The 23557-nt window shown below is 56.6% G+C and overlaps 1 protein-coding gene across 5 annotated transcripts in view; it reads right to left on the reverse strand.

The window, feature by feature from the left end:
* The window catches only part of LOC310885820 (M1-specific T cell receptor alpha chain-like), a 373370-nt gene that overhangs the window by 133445 nt on the left and 216368 nt on the right, over nucleotides 1–23557 (reverse strand). Inside the window, exons 1-4 of one of the 5 annotated variants that reach the window (XR_014574995.1) lie at nucleotides 10093–13652; nucleotides 7001–9640; nucleotides 1322–5979; nucleotides 31–874 (exon numbers count right to left, since the gene is read on the reverse strand). The exons of 2 other annotated variants lie outside the window; for them this stretch is intronic. The gene's annotated coding sequence lies outside the window, so the exon portion shown is untranslated. Of the gene's footprint in view, nucleotides 1–30; nucleotides 875–1001; nucleotides 5980–7000; nucleotides 9641–10092; nucleotides 13653–23557 lie in introns of those variants that run through there. 2 more of the 5 variants (XR_014574996.1, XR_014574994.1) reach the window with 2 other exon arrangements.

Raw genomic sequence — 23557 nt, forward strand, 5'->3', positions numbered from 1 at the left:
AAGCATTCAGCAGGACTGGATGTCTCTGGCATTGCCAGCTGCTACTCAGGCAGAAGGTGCCCTGCATGCCAAAGCTGCTGGTCAGGGCCCCTGGGAAGGGCTCCCAGGAACTACAAACATGGTGCAAATGGGAAGGGAAGGAAGCTTTGCATCTCTGTGGCAAATTTCAACACCTGTCGATTTGCAGGCCTCTCTCTGTAAGCTGTTAGCAACTTGAAAGGAGCAGTGGGAGCAGGACTGTGGGGAGGTCTCTGGTGCCACACACACAGCTCATGCAGTCAGGTGTGCCCCTGCACTCGCTCGACATCGCTGGGTGTGCCGTCCTGCCCCCTCACACCCAGCTGGGTCCGACCCACACCGGACCGCCAGCGTCCTACCCAGAAGAACCGAAGGGGCTCAGTGGGGGCGGGTCAGGGCCGGGCTGGCGGGGCCCCTCCGCCGGGGCTGCGGGGCGAGGTGGTCCCGGCGGGCGGAGCGGCAGCGCCCCCTGGGGGCTGTGCCCCTGCCTCGCCCCCGCCACACACGCCCGGCCCCGCCCGCCACGGTTCCTGCCCGGCCGCAGCCCCGGCTCCTCTCCCCGTGGCTCTCAGGGCGCAGTAATACACCGCCGCGTCCCGAAGCCGGGGCTGGGCGAGCCACAGGGCGCTGGACCGGCGGTCTTCTGCCACCGATAGCCGCCCTGCCGGGTCCGTCACATCTTTGGACCCACTATAAGCCCACACGAGGAGTGCGGGTCCTCCGACCGGGAACTGACGGTACCAATAGATGTACTCGTTTGACTGGATGTTGGGGTGTGAGCAGATGATGTTGACGCCAGTGCCCTCGGTGGTCTCTGCCCGTGGCTCCTGCTGCACCTGGGCTCTGCCTGTAGCCACTGCCAGGAAGAAAAGGAGGAGAAAACTCAGGAAAGGGCTTTTCTGCTACTGAAAATGTCATGAGTGGGGGAGTGGGGAGAAGAAAACGGTTGACAGCTGATGGGAGCATTTTCTCAGAAGAAAGCACACAAAGGCATTTCTCCGGGAATGGTTATTTGGGGACCAGGTCGGAGCAGGGCTGTTTGGAAGGAGGGTCCGAGCCGAGCCAGGAGGAGAAGGGAAGCAGGCAGGAACGAGTGGGGGTGTGCCGAAAGGAGAGGAGGAAGGCAGGGAGCAAGGCAAGGTGGGAGGGAACGGCCGGCTGAGCTCGCTGGAGGCAGACGGGACGGCTGCAGAGGGAGGACAGAGGGGAGCGAGGTCCGTGAGAAGCCGGCGGGCCAGCAGCGAGGGCAGCCCCGGCCCCCCGCAGCCCCCGTCCCGGCCCCGCCGCCGGCAGCCCCGCGCACCCAGGAGCACCGCGGCCAGCCCCGCCAGCCCTGCGGCCCGGCCCTGCCGCATCCCGCCGCTCCGCCGCCCGCGCCGCGCTGCCCCCGCCAGCCCCGGCTCTGCTCCGCCCGCGGCGCCTCCTCCCCGCCGCCGCCGCCCGGCGCCGCCAGCTCCGCCCCGGGGCCGCTCGGGGGCTGGCCCGGGCTGCGAGTGCTGGGCGCCTGGGGGCGGGCAGGGCTTGGGCTGCTGCCAGCGGGGCTCTGCCCGTCCTGCAGCCCAGCCCGGGATAGGAGAGGCAGTGGGAGAGGGAGCGAGAGGGAGAGGGCGTGGAGAAAGCAGCTGCCCGTCTGCAGCGTCCCCAGCAGGAGGGGCAGGCGGAGGGCAGCGGGCCGGGCTAGACTGGGCCTGGTAGCACTGTGCTGCCAAGCGCTGGTCCCCTGGCTGTGGTCGGCACTGCTGGCAGCTCGAATGGTATGGAAACTGAGCACATATCCGGGAGACACACAGACAGGATCATGCACACTCCATTTGGGGAAGACACAGCCGGGCTGGTACCCCCAGTAGCTGCTTTTGGAGACCCAAAACACTCCTGCCACATTTGCTTGGTGACTGAGACCCACCTTTCCCTGCTCCAGGAGCTGCAGGGGACCCCCTGGCTCCAGCAGCTGACAGCACAGGCCAGGGGCGACCTTGCCCCCAGTCTGACTCCAGCACCTGGTGCCAAATCCACTCCTGCTGCTCCACCAGCAGCTGGCACTTTCTCCTTGCAGCACACGTGCACATGGGACAGAGCGAGATTACGCAGAGGTAAGGAAAGATTCCAGAAGAGGACAGGACTGATGGCGGTGCTCAGCCACAAGGCCCAAGAAGCACACAAAGCAGCCCCTTTTACCCCCCTGCTCTGTCTGCCCTGGTGTGCTCCTCCTGGCTCCCCTTGCCCTGCATGTCCCCTCATGGGGTTGTATAGGTCTGTCCTGCACCCATCCCAGCCTGTGTCCTGGCCCACAGCTGTAGGAGGTGCAAGGTCCAGGTTGATCTTCCTGGCAGTGGCACCTGTGGCTTCTTGATAGTCCAACAACTGCTGTGAATGCTGAGGTTTGTCTCTTGTCATTGCCTCTGTGTTTGTCTTCTCTGGTCTCAGTCTCTGTACGCTTGTTGATTGCCTCCTCTTTTCTTAGCATGCCAATTGACAAGGTCCCCAATGTGATAACCTCAGTGGCATAAACACAGCCACAACCCCGTGTACCCCCCCCAAGTGGTATGACAGCTCAGGTTTGGTCTCCTCACTGCCTCCCTCATCATCTGTCAGTCAGGCTTGTGTCCGTGCATGTTCTTCTTTCCAGCTTCCTGCTGTTCTCTCTCTCTGCCCCCCTCCCTAGTGCTGAAGGGCTGATTCTAGGGAAGGAAAGAAGGAGCGGGAAGCTGAAAGCTAAGAAAGAAAGGTCCTATCTGCAGAGAAGGCATCGAAAAGCATAAGAGGCATCCCGACCAAGACTTGGAAATGTCAGTGAAGGGGAGGTTGCCAAAGACAAACTGTATGGAAGGATGCAAGGGCTGGTTGGGCAGCAGCACCACGAGCATATTCCCAGTCTGGATCAAGAGGTCAATGACTGAGTCCAGGATGAAGAGCAGCATCTTCCAGCTCTCAGACAAACCCAGCAGCAACAAAAGAAACCAGTCTGTAGACCTTCCCCCGCCCCTAGGGGAAGACAGCCGCAGCAGGAGGAAGGAGGAGATGGAGTTGCTGCTCAGGATTCATTGTCCTCCACCCCTCGATATCTTCTGGACAGACAACACAGCAGGGCCTCAGCAAGCCAGGATGTTCCTGCAGAGACAGTAGAAAGTACGATCCCAACCCTGGGCTTCACGTGAGCAGACTTTCCTCTCTTCACTGTGTGTGCACGCCTATGTGTGTGTGTGTGTGCCTGACTGTACTTCAGTATGCATCCAGGAGTGCCTGTGTGTGGACCCATGAGTTCATGCATCGTTTTACATGAGCAGCAGTGTGCATGAGTGCTGTTCCCTCCATCAGCTTTTGATGTCATGAGCGATATGAGAACAAGGGGCACACTGGGAATTAACAGAAACAGTGATCTGACAACATCCCACCAAGGCTGAGATGTGGTGATTATGCAGATTGCCCCAAGACTCCTGAGCAGTCCTAGCCAGTGGTCATCTGAGAAACCCTCCAGAGGATCACAGGCTGCACCTCCAGCACGCACGTAGTCCAACCCTGTGTTCAGAGCGGGTCTCATCAGATCAGGTTGCTCAGGATCAAGTCCAGGCAAAGTTTGAACTCTTCCAAGGATGGAGCTCCCCTAGCATCTCTTTGGCAATCTGCTCCAGGCCTTGACCACCTTCAGGGTAATTATTTCTTCCATGCATCTAATCAGAATTACCCATTTCTGAATTTGCTAAAATCTGTGTAGAGAACATTCACAGCGCTCACATTTCCGCAGTGCCAGCCACCTTGTATAGGAGACAATGAAGCTGGGCAGGCATGATTGGCCCTCTGTACAATCAGTTTGGCTGCTCCTAATCTCCTTGCTGTTTCCAGCACCCACATAGTCCAACCCTGTATTCAGAGAGGGTCTCATCAGATCATGTTGCTCAGGATTTCTCAGCCTGTCTCCCTGTACATAAAGCTAACGCCATTCTTTTGAACTCTCTAGCTGTGGGGAGAGCAGCTGCGTCCTGGCCTGTAGAGGCAAGGAGGGGTGACTGCCACCATGCACTTACACTCTGAATCCCGCTCTATGGAATAAAGGAAAAGAACCAAACTAGAGTGGAGCCATCCTTGTTGGGCATTAAAATTGGCAGTAGCACAGGGCGAACTTCCTAGGGCCAGGAGAAGGGAGGGCTGCTGACACAGAAAGTTGCATATCAGTGTGTGTGTTGTGGGCATTTCTGGGCCAGGATTGTTCTGTGGTTGTTCAGTTGCTCTCAGGTTCCTTCTTGCCCTGCCTACTCTCTGGAGCTCATGGACAGAGCAGTGGAGAATGCCCTGAGGGGACCAGCACATTTTCTTGTGAGGCGGGCGACACTGATCACACAAGCACGCACCTGCTCTTGCACACCTGTGTCCACACATCATGCCAAAATCTGCACCCACAGACACTTGCACAAATCCAGCACACAGGCGGTGGTGGTTTCACACCAATGGTCAACTAAACAGCACCACATGGCTCTTTCACTTCCCCTCCTCAGTGGAAGCTGTGGGGAGAAAATATAAGCCCTAAAGGGCTTACGACTTCAGATAGGGATAATTACATTAAATTAAGATAGGGAGTTGAGGAGTGAGGAAGGGCTGCTTCTGGGAGGTCTGTCACGTGAGGTGTCTTGTGGGATATGATGTCGGGGCATCATATGGTCTCAAAAGATTCAGAAGTGGAACAGTGTAAGAAACAGCCTTTGCAACAGCCCCAGGCATTCTTCTCCTCATCCTCCCATCAGTCTGCACAATGTGGGAGCATGGTCTGCACACAAGAGCAAGAGTGGCAAGGAAGGTGGCCTATACTCCCTCCTCATCCCAAAGAGTTCCCTGCACAGCCCAGGAGCTGCACAGCCTTGCAGGGTAGAGGTGACTTGCAGACTGAGGGTGAAATCAGCCTGGCCACGCCACACGCAAGGCCCCTCACTGCCCTGGCACACCCCCAGCTCCCATCACACAGGGCCATCCAAGGACAGCATCCGATGCCCAACCCCACCCTGGCTGCTCTGCAGGGCCTGCCTTTCCCCCGCCATGAAGCAGTTCTCGGTCAGTCCAGCCCTCTTCCTGGCATGGCCAACCTCTGTGGTGGTGGACACAGTCATAGGGATATGTCTAACGTACAAGAAACCATGTCCGATCTCCTGTGTTCCTCCCTGCCTAGGGATTTCCACTTCTCTGGGTGGCTTGGGAGATCCTGTTCTTGTTGAAGCTGTGTGCTAACAACATTATGTACTGTAGGAATGCCCACCCAGGGACGGTCCATCCTACCAGACCTATGGGGAAAGTCAGAGGACAAAGAAGCTTTTTGCATGGGACTGCCATGCTCAGGTGAGTCTCTGACCTCTTGCTTCCAGCCCTCAGTGCAGAGCAGAGCGCATGGATCAGAATGGGCCATGAGCTTTTTGCAAAGCAAATGGCAAAAGCTGCTTTGTCCATGGGTGCACAGGGAGAACAGTTTGAGGGCAGGGGCTCTTTCACCACCTTCTCCTTCCTTTCAAGCCACTGACACCAGTCCCACTGGGAAAGAGGATCTGGCTGGCAGATCTCGGAGTGCACAGGGGAAGCAGCGCAGCCAGGGGAGAGCTGAGGGCCCCATCCCAGAGCTCCGCCTTGCACAGACACATCCCCTCCCCATCCGGGGTTGTTGCGCAGCCAGGGCAGCTCCCTGCACCAAGGTGTCATGCACAGCGCAGAGGTACAAGGCGCTGTCAGAGAGCTCAACTTCCTTCAGCCGCAGAATGCTGGATTTCCCCACAGTGTTCAGCTCCGTGGTGAAACGGCCGTTCTGCTTGGTGCCTGCTGTGGTGTGATATGTGACCAGCTGAGGGGCTTGTCCCTTCTTCTGCTGGTACCAGATCAAGGCATAAAAATAGGAGCTCTGGTACGTGCAAGTGGTCTGGAAAGTTTTTTTCTGTTCCACGGTGACTTGTCCTTCTTGCTGGGTGACGGAGGTCTGCCCCATGGCATCTGAAAGAAACCAAATGTCAGCAACTGATCACAGAAACCTAGAGGAGAAGCAAGCTTCTGGATGGGAAGGCTCCCTGTGCCTTAGACTGCAGCAGGATCCCCATCAATATTGGTATCTCTTGGCAGGAGGTCTATGACCAGAGGTTAGCATGGATCCCAGAGCAAGGTAATGTTCATTACCTCTCACAGGAACACCCGCAGGGTAGAGCTGTCTTTAGTTCCTTCTCTCCTACTGCCCAGAGTCTCCTGGGAGCAGGTTGTAGTGCTTGGTCCTCCTGGGCTGGGACCAGGACACCCCCAGAAGGGTGAAGGACCTCAGGATTGCCTGCAAACGTTTCATCCTGTTCCCATTCCCTGTCTGCTCAGATGTGGCTCTGAGATCAAGGAATGGCAGGAAAAGGAAGCCCTGGCAGTGCTGACAGGCAGGAGGCAAAGGGGAAACAGGGCGTTGGGCAGGACCTGTGCCAGCCAGGAGAGAGCCTTGGGGGACACCCTAGTGGGATGAGGTCCTTCCGTCTCGTTGCATCCACTTTCAAGCATCCTGTGTGTTTGGCTTCCAAAGTAACAAAAACCAACCAACCAACAAATAAACAAAACAAAAAAAAAAGAAAAAGAAAAACAAACAAAACCCCCACACCTTACTTTCCAGCAGTAAGAGCATCTTCAGAAAAGGGGTGCAAAACTGTCATGATCTGATACTAGCCATCATTTTCCCAGTAATTCAAGAGCAGCTCCCTGCAGAGAGCTGTTGATGGGGGTGATGGTCTTCTGAGAAGAAGGAGAATCATGCCGCCAGCCACCGGCAATGCTTACCCAGTGGTTGCCTCAGGAAGGCAGCGAGGATGAGATAAACAAGGCGCATTCTGAGACCAATCCTCCTGCATGTGTGAGGGAACCTCAGAAGAGCACACGTCCCCACCAAGCGCCCCAGGAGAGCAGAGCTGCAGGAAATGACTTGGCAAGGGGAACAAAGAATGAAAGGGGGAGGAGAAAATGCTTGTTCCTGGACTGTTTGAAATACCTGGCTGGGGTCCTTCTCCATCAGTGACAGTATTGCTTCTGCAGCCAACATCTGCACAGCTGGGGAACATGGTGGCTCTTTGGTCCCTGTGGTAGGAAGGGTCTGTTCCTGCACTGATCCTTCAGTGGTGTCCTTCCCGCTGCAGTGAGAAACGTCTGCTCTTCTGCACACTCCTGATGGCCCATTTAGAGTCTTCAGGGCTTTTGCCCCACTGGGGTTTTACATCACCTCCTGGGGTCCTCATTTCTCTGGGAATGGTTCTTTTTCTTCTGGGAACAACTTGCACCCTGTTTCTGACCCCTCTCCTATTTCCTTCCTCCACTAGGAAGACCTCCACTAGACCTCCATCTAGGTCTGGAGTCCCCAGCACAAGAAGGATGTCAATCTATTAGAACGAGTCCAGAGGGGGGCCACAAAGATGATCAAGGGGCTGGAGCACCTCTCCTACGAAGAAAGGCTGGGAGAGCTGAGGCTGTTTAGCCTTCAGAAGAGAACGCTCCGGGGTGACCTCACTGCAAACTTTCAGTACTTGAAGGGGACTTGTAGAAGGGATGGAGAGCAACTCTGCTCGGTTGGATGTTGACAGGATGAGGGGGAATGGTTTTAAACTAAATGAGGGGAGATTTAGATGAGAGGATAGGAGGAAATTCTTCAGTCAGAGGGTGGTGAGGCACTGGAAGATGTTGCCCAGAGAGGTTGTGAATGCTCCATCCCTGGAGGTGTTCAAGACGAGGTTAGACAAGGCCCTGATCAACCTGATCTATTGGGTGGTGTCCCTGCCTATGGCAGGGGGGTTGGAACTAGATGATCTTTGAGGTCCCTTCCAACCAAAGCCATTCTATGATTCTATGATTCATTCTATGATTCTACGATCCTTCCTCTACCACCTGGGAACACCGCCAAGGTGATCCACTCTAAGGAGAACGCGTCCTGCAGTGGAGCAGGGGGATCATGGCCTGCAGGGGTTTTCCTACACCAAGGCAGCTGCCAGGAGCTGGAAGTACTCAAGATGGTGGCTGACAAGGCTTGGGTGAAGCCAGGAGCAACCCCACTCTGTTGTACAAAGGCAGCCCCTGGGGAGTGTGAGGGACCAGGAGTGTGGCAGAGTGGGTAAATAAGGCATGGGACAAAACACCTCCTGGGGTCTTCATTTCTCTAGGGATGGTTCTTTTTATTCTGGGTACAACTAGCACCCTGTTTCTAACTCCTCTCCTGTTTCCTTCCTCTACCACCTGGGAACATTGCCTTTTAATCAAGTCTGCAGAAATAAGTGAGGAACCCTGTGGTGCAGCATCCCAGAAGTCTGGCTGTGTCCTGATGGGCTGGGATGAGGTATAGTGTAGTCACTGTATCATACCCCTACCCCTGCCCCTGCCTCACCTGCCCAGCCCCACCGACCCCAGGGCACCGCTTTGACCCCCCCAGCTCTGCAGGCCTTTTCCTGCCTTTGCTGCAAGGGCGCGCTGCTGGCTTGTGTGTGGCTGGGTGCCTCCTGCACCCAAAACCCCTTTCTGAGACTCTGCTTCCTCAGCAGCCAGCCCCCACCCTGCATTACTCTGCGGATGCTTCCTGCCCAAGAGGAAAATCCTTTTCTTTGCTCCTTTGCACCATCATGAGGCTCTGGTCAGCCCCTTTCTCCAGCCTGCCCGCGTTCTCTGAAGCCCCCTTGTGACCTACTCTGTCACCACCTGTGTGCCCCGGTTGGGGACCACGCACAAACTGGCCAAGGGTGCCCTCCTTCCGACTGCTCGTGGCCTTAATGAAAGCATTCAGCAGGACTGGATGTCTCTGGCATTGCCAGCTGCTACTCAGGCAGAAGGTGCCCTGCATGCCAAAGCTGCTGGTCAGGGCCCCTGGGAAGGGCTCCCAGGAGCTACAAACATGATGCAGATGGGAAGGGAAGGAAGCTTTGCATCTCTGTGGCAAATTTCAACACCTGTCGATTTGCAGGCCTCTCTCTGCAAGCTGTTAGCAACTTGAAAGGAGCAGTGGGAGCAGGACTGTGGGGAGGTCTCTGGTGCCACACACACAGCTCATGCAGTCAGGTGTGCCCCTGCACTCGCTCCTCCACATCGCTGGGTGTGCCGTCCTGCCCCCTCACACCCAGCTGGGTCCGACCCACACCGGACCGCCAGCGTCCTACCCAGAAGAACCGAAGGGGCTCAGTGGGGGCGGGTCAGGGCCGGGCTGGCGGGGCCCCTCCGCCGGGGCTGCGGGGCGAGGTGGTCCCGGCGGGCGGAGCGGCAGCGCCCCCTGGGGGCTGTGCCCCTGCCTCGCCCCCGCCACACACGCCCGGCCCCGCCCGCCACGGTTCCTGCCCGGCCGCAGCCCCGGCTCCTCTCCCCGTGGCTCTCAGGGCGCAGTAATACACCGCCGCGTCCCGAAGCCGGGGCTGGGCGAGCCACAGGGCGCTGGACCGGCGGTCTGTGGCCACAACGAGCCACCCCGCCAGGTCCGTCAGTGCTTTGGAGCCAGTAAAAGCCCACACGAGGAATGCGGGTCCTCGGCCCGGGAGCTGACGGTACCACTGGATGTACTCGCCGGTTTGGATGTTGGGGTGTGAGCAGGTGATGTTGATGCCGGTGCCCTCGGTGGTCATTGCCCATGGCTCCTGCTGCACCTGGGCTCTGCCTGTAGCCACTGCCAAGAAGAAAAGGAGGAGAAAACTCAGAAAAGGGCTTTTCTGCTACTGAAAATGTCATGGGGGGGGTGGGGGAGAGGGGAGACGAAAACGGTTGACAGCTGACGGGAGCATTTTCTCAGAAGAAAGCACACAAAGACATTTCTCCGGGAATGGTTATTTGGGGACCAGGTCGGAGCAGGGCTGTTTGGAAGGAGGGTCCGAGCCGAGCCAGGAGGAGAAGGGAAGCAGGCAGGAACGAGTGGGGGTGTGCCGAAAGGAGAGGAGGAAGGCAGGGAGCAAGGCAAGGTGGGAGGGAACGGCCGGCTGAGCTCGCTGGAGGCAGACGGGACGGCTGCAGAGGGAGGACAGAGGGGAGCGAGGTCCGTGAGAAGCCGGCGGGCCAGCAGCGAGGGCAGCCCCGGCCCCCCGCAGCCCCCGTCCCGGCCCCGCCGCCGGCAGCCCCGCGCACCCAGGAGCACCGCGGCCAGCCCCGCCAGCCCTGCGGCCCGGCCCTGCCGCATCCCGCCGCTCCGCCGCCCGCGCCGCGCTGCCCCCGCCAGCCCCGGCTCTGCTCCGCCCGCGGCGCCTCCTCCCCGCCGCCGCCGCCCGGCGCCGCCAGCTCCGCCCCGGGGCCGCTCGGGGGCTGGCCCGGGCTGCGAGTGCTGGGCGCCTGGGGGCGGGCAGGGCTTGGGCTGCTGCCAGCGGGGCTCTGCCCGTCCTGCAGCCCAGCCCGGGATAGGAGAGGCAGTGGGAGAGGGAGCGAGAGGGAGAGGGCGTGGAGAAAGCAGCTGCCCGTCTGCAGCGTCCCCAGCAGGAGGGGCAGGCGGAGGGCAGCGGGCCGGGCTAGACTGGGCCTGGTAGCACTGTGCTGCCAAGCGCTGGTCCCCTGGCTGTGGCCGGCACTGCTGGCAGCTCGAATGGTATGGAAACTGAGCACATATCCGGGAGACACACAGACAGGATCATGCACACTCCATTTGGGGAAGACACAGCCGGGTTGGTACCCCCAGTAGCTGCTTTTGGAGACCCCAAACGCTCCTGCCACATTTGCCTGGTGGCTGAGACCCACCTTTCCCTGCTCCAGGAGCTGCAGGGGACCCCCTGGCTCCAGCAGCTGACAGGCCAGGGGTAGCCTCACCCCCAGTCTGACTCCAGCACCTGGTGCCAAATCCACTCCTGCTGCTCCACCAGCAGCTGGCACTTTCTCCTTGCAGCACACATGCACATGGGACAGAGCGAGATTATGCAGAGATAAGGAAAGATTCCAGAAGAGGACAGGACAGACGGCGGTGCTCAGGCGCAGGGCCCGACCAGACAAGTGCATGGAGCAGCGCCTTTTACACCCTGCTCTGTCTGCCCTCGTGTGCTCCTCCCGGCTCCCCTTGCCCTGCATGTCCCCTCATGGGGTTGTATAGGTCTGTCCTGCACCCATCCCAGCCTGTGTCCTGGCCCACAGCTGGAGGAGGTGCAAGGCCCAGGCTGATCTTCCTGGCAGTGGCACCTGTGGCTTCTTGATAGGTGTAAGGGATGGTCCAGCTATTCGTGCCACTAAGGGATTTGAAGGGTTAACATTGAGGCATGAGTTTAGGTGACAAGAGAACAAAGGGATTTCTTTAGAGAAAAACTGCTGACTCTGCACGGACCTGCAGTAACTTCTGACACCCGGCCAAGAGACCATGAGATAAGGAGGAAGAATATGAGCCTCCCACCCGAGCGGCCCCCGAGAGACTACCAGAGACTGATAAGCAGGCACTTTGGATTCAGGAAACCAATTTTAATAACCCTGCCTCTTTTAAAAGTAGTAATAAATATGTATTAGCCTAGGAGTATAAAAATTAGCCGTCTTACGTACCGGGTGTGCGTCCTGGTGGAGCAGAGACTCCCGGCGCACCCAGCACTGTTTGCTTGCCTCTATTCGTTTAATAAATTGTAAACTTTGATTGTTATCCTATTTGGGACTCAGTCATTTATAACAATAGGCCAACAACTGGTGTGAATGGTGAAGTTTCTCTCTTGTCTTTGCCACTGTGTTTGTTTTCTTTGGTCTCGGTCTCTGTATGCTTGTTGATTGCCTCCTCTTTTCTTAGCATGCCAATTGACAAGGTCCCGAATGTGATAACCTCAGTGGCATAAACACAGCCACAGCCTTGTGTACCCGCCCAAGTGGTGTGACTGCCCACATTTGGTCTCCTCACTGCCTCCCTCATCATCTGTCGGTCATGTTTGTGTCCGTGCATGTTCTTCTTTCCAGCTTCCTGCTGTTCTTTCTCTCTGCCCCTCTCCCTAGTGCTGAAGGGCTGATTCTAGGGAAGGAAAGAAGGAGCAGGAAGCTGAAAGGTAAGAAAGAAAATAAGGGCTGCTGTGGAAGCAGTGATGGCTGCTGCCCCATCTCCATTGCCGATGAGAGTAGAGAAAACAACATGTTCCTGAAAGCATAGACAAGCAACACAGCAAAGAAAACAAACAACCCCCCTCAGTTTCTCAGTTTTCCCATGGCTTCTTTCACTTTCTGGGTCCTCAGGCTGTACATTGTTGCATGGAGCAGGGGCATCACAGCCCTGGAGAAGATGGACGCCACTTTATTGAGGGAGATATTTGCAGTGGGGTGAGTATAGAGGAGGGAACGTGGCCCCAGGCACGAAAAAGTGAGAGTGAGCTGACAGTGTCTTGTGTGTCCTCTCATGTCTACGTTGAGAGGCAGACCAGGAGCACCCTGCAGGAGCTCAGGGAGGACAGGAAAACTGGTGGTGCTGTTGTAGTCAAGGAGCACAGCAGTCCAGAAGCTCTCAGCAGAGGCCAGCTGCATGACATATAGCAAGTCCCAGAAGAAACTGTGACTGTATAGGGCTAGCACAGGGCCAACGAACTGGGAGTGCCACTTGTGCCAAGGAGGGGAGCGTGGCCTCAGCCCACAGGCCTCCCACCAGATAGGCCCAGACGTTCCCCCCCATGGCACTGGAGTACTGCAGTGGGTGGCAGATGGCCACAGATTGGTCCTAGGCCATGAGTGTGAAGAAGAGATTCCAGTTTAAGGATCCAAACTAGTGTGGACCTGTCCTTGTTGGGGACTAAAATTGGCAGTAGCACAGGGTGGATTTCCTAGGGTCAGGAGAAGGGGGTCTGCAGACACAGAAGGTTGCATATCAGTGCGTGTGATGTGGGCACTTCTGGGCCAGGATTGTTCTGTGGTTGTTCAGTTGCTCTCAGGTTCCTTCTTGCCCTGGCTGCTCTCTGGAGCTCATGGACAGAGCAGTGGAGAATGCTCTGAGGTGGCCAGCATATTTTCTTGTGAGGGGGTCACACAAACATACACCTCCTCTTGCACACCTGTGTGGAATCATGCCAAAATCTGCACCCACAGACACTTGCACAAATCCAGCACACAGGCTGTGGTGGTTTCACACCAATAGTCAACTAAACAGCACCACACGGCTCTTTCACTTCCCCTCCTCAATGGAAGCTGTGGGGAGAAAATATGATTTAATCAAATGGGTTTACGAGTTGGGATAGGGATAATTTCATTAAAGGAGAATCACTGAGCCTAGGTGCAGTCTCGACGCTGCTCCACACTCCGTACTGTTCCTCTTAGAATCATCAAACCAGGTTGCCCCAGTGTGATGAACATTTAAGGTTGGAGGCCTTGGGAACTTTTATGTTGTGCAGCTACACTCCACCCTGGAAGCTTCTTCAATGCTGTACCTTTTCTTTAAAATGTGAATATCAGTTTAATTTCCAAGTTACCTCAGGCAATTACTCCACACCTGCCTATAGCTGATGTTAATTGAGGAGATCGAGACCAACACTTTAAAAAGACATTGTCCACATAGCATCTCATTGTCTTTGAAAACCATAGAATAACAGAACAATACGATATCTTGAGTTAGAACTGACCCACAAGGATAAATGAGCGTCTCTGTTCTAGCTCCACACTGGACTACTTACAAATTACAGCATAGGTCTGAGAGTGTTGTCCTAATGCTTGTTGAACCTCAGCAGGTTTGGTGCCATGACCACTTCCTGGGCCTTTCCTGAGGCTGCACCAGTACCTGGCACCACCACACGGAGATGACACTACAGGCCCTGGGATCAGCTGGACACATGCCTAAGGTCAGGTGAATTATGTGCACACGTGTGCACTAGCACATACCAAGAGTGCATGCACATTGCACAAACGGATCCATGGACACACGCAAGCATGCATGTGCATGCATGCGCACACAGTTCCATAGATGCCCTGACAAATGCAGGTGCAAAGACTGTGTGCACAGAAACATGAGGCCACACATCTGCACATGCAGACATCAGGTACACGTGTGCACTCAGTGCCTCTGGTGGGTTCACAAGGGCTCTGCCCTACAAACGACTACCCTGTCAGGGCAAGGGCAGAGGCCAAGGGCATCTGATAGAAGAGATGCTGGGGACCTTTCTGGCAGGGCAGAGCTGTGGTGCTCTGAGCAGGACAAGGCTCCAAAGGAGAGGACAGCGCAGTGTGGGGATGTGCAGAGACTACCCATAGAGAGGAGTCCAAGGAGGTCAGCCCATTTCTCCAGAGGGCAGCTTTAGGAGGAAGAGACGAGAAACCCCACAGTGTAGCCCACCAGCCTGGAAACCTGGAAACCAGGACAGCATCACTGGTTCCAGCCTGTGCTGAAACCATCATATGCTTGAGCTGAGTACTGTGCAACCACTGACTCAGTCCTGGCCCAGAAATCTTGGGGCCTCTCCATCCCAGGGCTCAGAAGAAGCCTCCAAGTGGAAATGGGTGTGGCATAAGCCAGGAAATGAAAAGCCAGCATAGAAGAGAAAGCAGCCCCACAGCCCATGTCAGTAGCTGGGAGCTTTTTCTTTCATCATGAGCACGCTAGAAAATTATCACTTCCGTGGAGGCTTCCTCTGGGCCTGGGGCAGTGCAGGACCACCAGAAAAGGTAGCCCAACTCCTCTAACCCCTCATCTTCTTCTGTATGGGAACCCAGTGTGTCTGAAACCCTTTCTGTATGTCTTTTTCTAGTAATGACAATACCAGTTGCACTGGGTCTTGGCGATGGCGGTCATGAGAGAGGGATGAGGAAAGGTGTGACTCAGAGACTGTGTAGGACCTGGCTGAGTTGGATTTTCATCTCAGAGAGAGCCAGGAGCCTTATTTGTCCCAATCACTCTTTTTGGATCTTGTATGTATGAAGACATTTTGCTCCTCACATTTCCCTGTGCTCCTCTTCCTCCCTACTCTCTCTCCCAGGTTCACCTGCAGCCCCAAGACATGTCCTGCTATGAACAATGCATGCTGTGCTGGCCCTTTGGCCCGGCCCCGCTGGTCAGCAGCTGCTACGAGCCCTGCATCAGGCATTGCCCGAACTCCACTGTCATCATCCAGCCCTCTCCTGTGATCATTGCTCTGCCAGATCCCATCCTCAGCTCTTCCCCACAGAACACCACTGTGGTATCCTCCATGTCTGCTGCTGATTACAGCATCCTCAGCTGTGAGGTTAAAAGACATTTAGATTTAGAGCTAAGTGATATGGTTTAGTGGAGGACTTGTTAGTGTTAGGTCAGAGGTTGGACTAGGTGATCTTGGAGGTCTCTTCCAACCTAGATGATTCTGTGATTCTGTGAGGTGCAGACTTCTGGTACCTCCTGGTGCTGCCTGCACTGACAGCCTCTTCTAGAAGTCACCTAATTTACCTCCTGAGAGTCATTAAAGTTTTCTGCATCCCACCCTCTTCCTCCACGTGAAACTTTTCTTGGTGGTCTCAAGTTGCCAGGGAAGAAAGGCATTGCCTTGGCTGGCGGGGGAATGGTGAGCACAGGAGGGGGCCTTTCATCATTTGCAGAGGAATTTGACGTTGGGACAAAGGGCAGTGGGGACCCTTCAGGCACTGTCCCTTGGAGCTGAGGAAGACCTCTGCAGCCCCTCCAGAGCCAGTCGTGACCAGGCCCTGTCTTCTGGCATCGCTGCCCTAATGCACCCCTTTGGCCTAACAGTATGTCCTGCAGATGGGGAGCCTGGCAACCGCTGTCCTTGGACGAGGAGCCTGGTGCTGCTGGAAGCTCTGAGAGGTCAACATCTCCCAGGCTTGCACAGAAGGGACTTCCTCCTGCTCTGGCTACATCGTGCTGGTGAAAGAGGCTCCATCAGAAGAGGGCCCAAAGGATTCAGGAGTGGATTGTTGTGAGAAACAGCTTTTGGAACGGCCCTGAGCATTCTTCTCAGGATCACAGGCTGCACTGCCAGCACGCACGTAGTCCAACCCTGTGTTCAGAGAGGGTCTCATCAGATCATGTTGCTCGGGATTTCTCAGCCTGTCTCCCTGTACATAAAGCTAACACCATTCTTTTGAACTCTCTAGCTGTGGGGAGAGCAGCTGCGTCCTGGCCTGTAGAGGCAAGGAGGGGTGACTGCCACCATGCACTTACACTCTGAATCCTGCTCTATGGAATAAAAGAAAAGAACCAAACTAGAGTGGACCCATCCTTGTTGGGCACTAAAACTGGCAGTAGCACAGGGTGAACTTCCTAGGGCCAGGAGAAGGGGGGGCTGCTGACACAGAAGGTTGCATATCAGTGTGTGTGTTGTGGGCACTTCTGGGCCAGGATTGTTCTGTGGTTGTTCAGTTGCTCTCAGGTTCCTTCTTGCCCTGCCTACTCTCTGGAGCTCATGGACAGAGCAGTGGAGAATGCCCTGAGGTGACCAGCACATTTTCTTGTGAGGCAGGCCACACCAATCACACAAGCACGCACCTGCTCTTGCACACCTGTGTCCACACATCATGCCAAAATCTGCACCCACAGACACTTGCACAAATCCAGCACACAGGCGGTGGTGGTTTCACACCAATGGTCAACTAAACAGCACCACATGGCTCTTTCACTTCCCCTCCTCAATGGAAGCTGTGGGGAGAAAATATAAGCCCTAAAGGGCTTACGACTTCAGATAGGGATAATTACATTAAATTAAGATAGGGAGTTGAGGAGTGAGGAAGGGCTGCTTCTGGGAGGTCTGTCACATGAGGTGTCTTGTGGGATATGATGTCGGGGCATCATATGGTCTCAAAAGATTCAGAAGTGGAACAGTGTAAGAAACAGCCTTTGCAACAGCCCCAGGCAGTCTTCTCCTCATCCTCCCATCAGTCTGCACAATGTGGGAGCATGGTCTGCACACAAGAGCAAGAGTGGCAAGGAAGGTGGCCTATACTCCCTCCTCATCCCAAAGAGTTCCCTGCACAGCCCAGGAGCTGCACAGCCTTGCAGGGTAGAGGTGACTTGCAGACTGAGGGTGAAATCAGCCTGGCCACGCCACACGCAAGGCCCCTCACTGCCCTGGCACACCCCCAGCTCCCATCACACAGGGCCATCCAAGGACAGCATCCGATGCCCAACCCCACCCTAGCTGCTCTGCAGGGCCTGCCTTTCCCCCGCCATGAAGCAGTTCTCGGTCAGTCCAGCCCTCTTCCTGGCATGGCCAACCTCTGTGGTGGTGGACACAGTCATAGGGATATGTCTAACGTACAAGAAACCATGTCCGATCTCCTGTGTTCCTCCCTGCCTAGGGATTTCCACTTCTCTGGGTGGCTTGGGAGATCCAGTTCTTGTTGAAGCTGTGTGCTAACAACATTATGTTCTGTAGGAATGCCCACCCAGGGACGGTCCATCCTACCAGACCTATGGGGAAAGTCAGAGGACAAAGAAGCTTTTTGCATGGGACTGCCATGCTCAGGTGAGTCTCTGACCTCTTGCTTCCAGCCCTCGGTGCAGAGCAGAGCGCATGGATCAGAATGGGCCATGAGCTTTTTGCAAAGCAAATGGCAAAAGCTGCTTTGTCCATGGGTGCACAGGGAGAACAGTTTGAGGGCACGGGCTCTTTCACCACCTTCTCCTTCCTTTCAAGCCACTGACACCAGTCCCACTGGGAAAGAGGATCTGGCTGGCAGATCTCGGAGTGCACAGGGGAAGCAGCGCAGCCAGGGGAGAGCTGAGGGCCCCATCCCAGAGCTCCGCCTTGCACAGACACATCCCCTCCCCATCCGGGGTTGTTGCGCAGCCAGGGCAGCTCCCTGCACCAAGGTGTCACTCACAGCACAGAGGTACAAGGTGCTGTCAGAGAGCTCAACTTCCTTCAGCCGCAGAACACTGTATTTCCCATCAGTGTTCAGCTCCGTGGTGAAACGGCCGCTCTGCTTGGTACCTGCTGTGGTGTGATATGTGACCAGCTGAGGGGCTTGTCCCTTCTTCTGCTGGTACCAGAACAAGGCGTACAAGCTGGGGATTTGATATGTGCAAGTGGTCTGGAATGTGTTTCTCTGTTCCACGGTGACTTGTCCCTCTTGCTGGGTGACGGAGGTCTGCCCCATGGCATCTGAAAGAAACCAAATGTCAGCAACTGATCACAGAAACCTAGAGGAGAAGCAAGCTTCTGGATGGGAAGGCTCCCTGTGCCTTAGACTGCAGCAGGATCCCCATCAATATTGGTATCTCTTGGCAGGAGGTCTATGACCAGAGGTTAGCATGGATCCCAGAGCAAGGTAATGTTCATTACCTCTCACAGGAACACCCGCAGGGTAGAGCTGTCTTCAGTTCCTTCTCTCCTACTGCCCAGAGTCTCCTGGGAGCAGGCTGTAGTGCTTGGTCCTCCTGGGCTGGGACCAGGACACCCCCAGAAGGGTGAAGGACCTCAGGATTGCCTGCAAACGTTTCATCCTGTTCCCATTCCCTGTCTGCTCAGATGTGGCTCTGAGATCAAGGAATGGCAGGAAAAGGAAGCCCTGGCAGTGCTGACAGGCAGGAGGCAAAGGGGAAACAGGGCGTTGGGCAGGACCTGTGCCAGCCAGGAGAGAGCCTTGGGGGACACCCTAGTGGGATGAGGTCCTTCCATCTTGTTGCATCCACTTTCAAGCATCCTGTGTGTTTGGCTTCCAAAGTAACAAAACCCAACCAACCAACAAACAAACAAAACCAAGCAAAACCAAACAAAAAAAACCCCACACCTTACTTTCCAGCAGTAAGAGCATCTTCATAAAAGAGGTGCAAAACAGTCATGATCTGATACTAGCCATCATTTTCCCAGTAATTCAAGAGCAGCTCCCTGCAGAGAGCTGTTGATGGGGGTGTTGGTCTCCTGAGAAGAAGGAGAATCATGCCGCCAGCCACCGGCAATACTTACCCAGTGGTTGCCTCAGGAAGGCAGCGAGGATGAGATAAACAAGGCGCATTCTGAGACCAATCCTCCTGCATGTGTGAGGGAACCTCAGAAGAGCACACGTCCCCACCAAGCGCCCCAGGAGAGCAAAGCTGCAGGAAATGACTTGGCAAGGGGAACAAAGAATGAAAGGGGGAGGAGAAAATGCTTGTTCCTGGAGTGCTTGAAATACCTGGCTGGGGTCCTTCTCCACCAGTGACAGTACTGCTTCTGCAGCCAACATCTGCACAGCTGGGGAACATGGTGGCTCTTTGGTCCCTGTGGTAGGAAGGGTCTGTTCCTGCACTGATCCTTCAGTGGTGTCCTTCCCACTGCAGTGAGAAACGTGTGCTCTTCTGCACACTCCTGATGGCCCATTTAGAGTCTTCAGGGCTTTTGCCCCACTGGGGTTTTACATCACCTCCTGGGGTCCTCATTTCTCTGGGAATGGTTCTTTTTCTTCTGGGAACAACTTGCACCCTGTTCCTGACCCCTCTCCTCTTTCCTTCCTCCACAACCTGGGAACATTGCCTTTTAAGCAAGTCCCCAGAAATTGGTGAGGAACCCTGTGGTGCAGCAACCCAGCAGTCTGGCTGTGTCCTGATGGGGTGGGATGAGGTATGGTATAGTCACTGTATCAGTCAAGGTTCCAAAAGGTGTCATTAAAGCGAGTGTCCAGCACTGACATTTCTTGTATTGCCAGGACGTTATCTCAGCGCCAAAGGTAGAATCATAGAATATCCTAAGTTTGAAGGGACCCATAAGGATCATCGAGTCCAACTCTTGGCACCACACAGGTCTACCCAAGATCGTACGACTAAGAGCATAGTCCAACCACTTCTTAAACTCCGACAGGCTTGGTGCCGTGCCTACATCCCTGCAGAGCCTGTTCCAGTGTGTGACCACCCTCTCAGTGAAGAACCACTTCCTGATATCCAAACTGAACTTTCCCGCAACTTGACTCCATTCCCTTGGGTCCTATTGCTGGTTACCAGAGAGAATAGATTAGCACCTGCCACTCTACTCCCCCTCATAAGGAAGCTGTAGACCACGATGAATTCTCAGCCTCCTCTTTTCCAGGTTGAACAGGCCAGGTGACCTCAGCCGCTCCTCAAATGTCTTTCCCTCTAGGACCTTCACCATCTTTGTAGTCCTTCTCTGGACACTCTCCAATAGTTTCATGTCTTTTTTGTACTTTGGTGCCCAAAACTGCACACAGTACTCGAGGTGAGGTCACACCAGCGCAGAGTACAGTGGGACAATCACTTCCCTCGACCAGCTAGCAAGGCTGTGCTTGAAGTAATGTGCTGGATTTGGGCTTGGGACAAATCCTGTACAACAAGATCTTAAAATGCGACCACTAGAGAAAACTGATTCATTCTATGATTCTACGATCTTTCCTCTACCACCTGGGAACACCACCAAGGTGATCCGCTCTGAAGCAGAATGCGTCCTGCAGTGGAGCAGGGGGATCATGGCCTGCAGGGGTTTTCCTACACCAAGGCAGCTGCCAGGAGCTGGAAGTACTCAGGATGGCTGCTGACGAGGCTTGGGTGGAGCCAGGAGCAACCCCACTCTGTTGTACAAAGGCAGCCCCTGGGGAGCGTGAGGGACCAGGAGTGTGGCAAACAGAGTGGGTAAACAAGGCATGGGACAAAAGACCTCCTGGGGTTCTCATTTCTCTAGGGATGGCTCTTTTTATTCTGGGTACAACTAGCACCCTGTTTCTAACCCCTCTCCTGTTTCCTTCCTCTACCACCTGGGAACATTGCCTTTTAATCAAGTCTGCAGAAATAAGTGAGGAACCCTGTGGTGCAGCATCCCAGAAGTCTGGCTGTGTCCTGATGGGCTGGGATGAGGTATGGTGGTCACTGTATCATACCCCTATCCCTGCCCCTGCCTCACCTGCCCAGCCCCACCCACCCCAGGGCACCGCTTTGACCCCCCCAGCTCTGCAGGCCGTTGGCTGCCTTTGCTGCAAGGGCGCGCTGCTGGCTCGTGTGTGGCTGGGTGCCTCCTGCACCCAAAACCCTTTCCTGAGGCTCTGCTTCCTCGGCAGCCAGCCCCCACCCTGCATTACTCTGGGGGTGCTTCCTGCCCAAAAGGAAAATCCTTTTCTTTGCTTCTTCGCAACAATCTGAGGCTCTGGTCAGCCCCTTTCTCCAGCCTGTCCGCATTCTCTGAAGCCCCCTTGTGACCTACGCTGTCACCACCTGTGTGCCCCAGTTGGGGACCACGCACAAACTGGCCAAGGGTGCCCTCCTTCCGACTGCTCGTGGCCTTAATGAAAGCATTCAGCAGGACTGGATGTCTCTGGCATTGCCAGCTGCTACTCAGGCAGAAGGTGCCCTCCATGCCAAAGCTGCTGGTCAGGGCCCCTGGGAAGGGCTCCCAGGAGCTACAAACATGGTGCAGATGGGAAGGGAAGGAAGCTTTGCATCTCTGTGGCAAATTTCAACACCTGTCGATTTGCAGGCCTCTCTCTGTAAGCTGTTAGCAACTTGAAAGGAGCAGTGGGAGCAGGACTGTGGGGAGGTCTCTGGTGCCACACACACAGCTCATGCAGTCAGGTGTGCCCCTGCACTCGCTCGACATCGCTGGGTGTGCCGTCCTGCCCCCTCACACCCAGCTGGGTCCGACCCACACCGGACCGCCAGCGTCCTACCCAGAAGAACCGAAGGGGCTCAGTGGGGGCGGGTCAGGGCCGGGCTGGCGGGGCCCCTCCGCCGGGGCTGCGGGGCGAGGTGGTCCCGGCGGGCGGAGCGGCAGCGCCCCCTGGGGGCTGTGCCCCTGCCTCGCCCCCGCCACACACGCCCGGCCCCGCCCGCCACGGTTCCTGCCCGGCCGCAGCCCCGGCTCCTCTCCCCGTGGCTCTCAGGGCGCAGTAATACACCGCCGCGTCCCGAAGCCGGGGCTGGGCGAGACACAGGGCGCTGGACCGGCGGTCTGCTGCCACCCACAGCCACCCCTCCGGGTCTGACACTGGTCTGGAGTCTTTGCGACTGCTCACGAGCAATGTGGGTCCTCGGCCCTGGAGATGACGGTACCAGTGGATGAAGTCGCTGGTTTGGATGTTGGGGTGTGAGCAGGTGATGTTGATGCCGGTGCCATCCCTGGTCTGTGCCCACGGCTCTTGCTGCACCTGGGCTCTGCCTGTAGCCACTGCCGAGAAGACAAGAAGGAGACAACTCAGAAAAGGGCTTTTCTGCTACTGAAAATGTCATGGGGGGGGGGGGGGGGAGAGGGGAGACGAAAACGGTTGACAGCTGACGGGAGCATTTTCTCAGAAGAAAGCACACAAAGGCATTTCTCCGGGAATGGTTATTTGGGGACCAGGTCGGAGCAGGGCTGTTTGGAAGGAGGGTCCGAGCCGAGCCAGGAGGAGAAGGGAAGCAGGCAGGAACGAGTGGGGGTGTGCCGAAAGGAGAGGAGGAAGGCAGGGAGCAAGGCAAGGTGGGAGGGAACGGCCGGCTGAGCTCGCTGGAGGCAGACGGGACGGCTGCAGAGGGAGGACAGAGGGGAGCGAGGTCCGTGAGAAGCCGGCGGGCCAGCAGCGAGGGCAGCCCCGGCCCCCCGCAGCCCCCGTCCCGGCCCCGCCGCCGGCAGCCCCGCGCACCCAGGAGCACCGCGGCCAGCCCCGCCAGCCCTGCGGCCCGGCCCTGCCGCATCCCGCCGCTCCGCCGCCCGCGCCGCGCTGCCCCCGCCAGCCCCGGCTCTGCTCCGCCCGCGGCGCCTCCTCCCCGCCGCCGCCGCCCGGCGCCGCCAGCTCCGCCCCGGGGCCGCTCGGGGGCTGGCCCGGGCTGCGAGTGCTGGGCGCCTGGGGGCGGGCAGGGCTTGGGCTGCTGCCAGCGGGGCTCTGCCCGTCCTGCAGCCCAGCCCGGGATAGGAGAGGCAGTGGGAGAGGGAGCGAGAGGGAGAGGGCGTGGAGAAAGCAGCTGCCCGTCTGCAGCGTCCCCAGCAGGAGGGGCAGGCGGAGGGCAGCGGGCCGGGCTAGACTGGGCCTGGTAGCACTGTGCTGCCAAGCGCTGGTCCCCTGGCTGTGGCCGGCACTGCTGGCAGCTCGAATGGTATGGAAACTGAGCACATATCCGGGAGACACACAGACAGGATCATGCACACTCCATTTGGGGAAGACACAGCCGGGCTGGTACCCCCAGTAGCTGCTTTTGGAGACCCCAAACGCTCCTGCCACATTTGCCTGGTGGCTGAGACCCACCTTTCCCTGCTCCAGGAGCTGCAGGGGACCCCCTGGCTCCAGCAGCTGACAGCACAGACCAGGGGTAGCCTCACCCCCAGTCTGACTCCAGCACCTGGTGCCAAATCCACTCCTGCTGCTCCACCAGCAGCTGGCACTTTCTCCTTGCAGCACACATGCACATGGGACAGTGAGATTATGCAGAGGTAAGGAAAGATTCCAGAAGAGGACAGGACAGACGGCGGTGCTCAGGCGCAGGGCCCGACCAGACAAGTGCATGGAGCAGCCCCTTTCACACCCTGCTCTCTTTGCCCTTGTGTGCTCCTCCCAGCTTCACATGCCCTGCGTGTCCCCTCATGGGGTTGTATAGGTCTGTCCTGCACCCATCTCAGCCTGTGTCCTGGCCCACAGCTGTAGGAGGTGCAAGGCCCAGGCTGATCTTCCTGGCAGTGGCACCTGTGGCTTCTTGATAGGTGTAAGGAATGGTCCAGCAATCCGTGCCACTAAGGGATTTGAAGGGTTAACATTGAGGCATGAGTTTAGGTGATAAGAGAACAAAGGGATTTCT

Source organism: Anser anser (assembly GCF_964211835.1).
Source record: "Anser anser genome assembly, chromosome: 23".
Classification (NCBI taxonomy): Eukaryota; Metazoa; Chordata; class Aves; order Anseriformes; family Anatidae; genus Anser; species Anser anser.